Source organism: Bombus impatiens, unplaced genomic scaffold (assembly GCF_000188095.3).
Source record: "Bombus impatiens unplaced genomic scaffold, BIMP_2.2 scf_0549, whole genome shotgun sequence".
NCBI classification, from domain to species: Eukaryota; Metazoa; Arthropoda; class Insecta; order Hymenoptera; family Apidae; genus Bombus; species Bombus impatiens.
In genome coordinates this window covers 10,340-11,691 of record NT_176968.1, presented here as the reverse complement: position 1 = coordinate 11,691, position 1,352 = coordinate 10,340, and the positions used below count along the sequence as shown (strand labels likewise).

Below are 1,352 nucleotides of genomic sequence, written 5' to 3'. Positions count from 1 at the left end.
TTCGCGTTTCGCCTCGCCGTTTTGCTTTTCGGACGAAACGCGCTCGATCTAAACGCCGTCGAAAACGAAGAGCATCGTGACTCGTTCGTTGTTTCTTATCGTTCGTTATCAACGATATAACGCGAAGCGATCCGCTCGTTTCCTTCGTTCTCCGATAAACGACGAATTTTTCGATTTCGCCGGAGATACGCGGCGAGGATGGATGGATGGAAAATTTCTCGCTAAGCCGGTGGTGGCTGGTGTCCCTCGATCGACGCCATCGACCACCTTTCGCCGATCACCCGAGAAAAAAAAACGCGCAAGGCGGAATAGAAGAGGCGCGACGAGTGATTCTTCGAGCGTCGTTATCGCGATCGAGCCTGGCCCGAGAACGTTTTTCGATTTTTATCTCGATCGTTCGATTAATCCGTATCTATGGCGAAACGCGAGACGTCGATCGCCGTCACGTATGCCTCGCTCGTGGATTTTTTTCCTCCGCGTCGTGCGGCCAACGCTTCCTGCTCGAGAAACCGGCCGATCCATTCGCCCGGCGAATCGTTACCACGCCGATGACGCTGCTTTCTTTGCGAAGATGAATCAGTGCCGTAGGGTCGACGACGCGACAACCGCGGCTCGTTCGTCGTTTGCCACGGACGATGACGGTGGTACTTTCGGCCGGTTGAACGAAAGACGCGGGGCGGAAAGGGGAAAGACGAAATGTCGGTGGACGGAGGACGGGAGAGAAAAAAATAGAGAGAGAGAGAGAGAGAGAGAGAGAGAGGGAGAGGGAGGAAGCGGCGATAAGCAGCGGGTGCGAATGATTCACCGTGAGCATCCTACCAATACCGGGTAGCGAGTACCGAGACCCCGAGTACGTACCGATTCCGTGACGACAAAATGGCGTTGACAACGATGGCCGACGAGAAGGGCGAGGAGCGCCGGGGGACTCACGAACACCTCTCGCGATCCCCTCGTGCACCAGCTCCCTCCGCCCCAACCCCTCGTGACAAGGCGTTATCTCGCCCGTGAGCTAGCGAGCGGCCGCTCGTTATCGACGAACAAACAAACGGACCCCTCCGTTGCCTCTTTTCCACTCGATAGCCAGAGATTCTCGGCGCTCGTCTTTCTCCTCTCTTTCGCCAGTTTTCCGTGAAAAGAGAGAAAAGCAGAAACTTTGCTCGGCGGCGGCGCGACGGTTCGCTGTTGTCGCTCGGTGAATTCGCTCGATCGTTTTTAGCGAAACGAGCGCAACCGTGACGGGGGTGCGCCGCACAGTGCACGCGTAACGTTTATCCGACGTCGACGCGTTCGCGTTCGCGCGCGATTTCGATTGTCTCTCGGAAGGTAGTGGAGTCAACGGCTGGTTAACGCGG

The 1,352-nt window shown here is 56.6% G+C and overlaps 1 protein-coding gene across 1 annotated transcript in view; it reads left to right on the top strand.

Annotated features, from left to right (window-relative positions):
• Positions 1-1,352, top strand: part of LOC100742760 — an 11,920-nt gene that overhangs the window by 3,471 nt on the left and 7,097 nt on the right.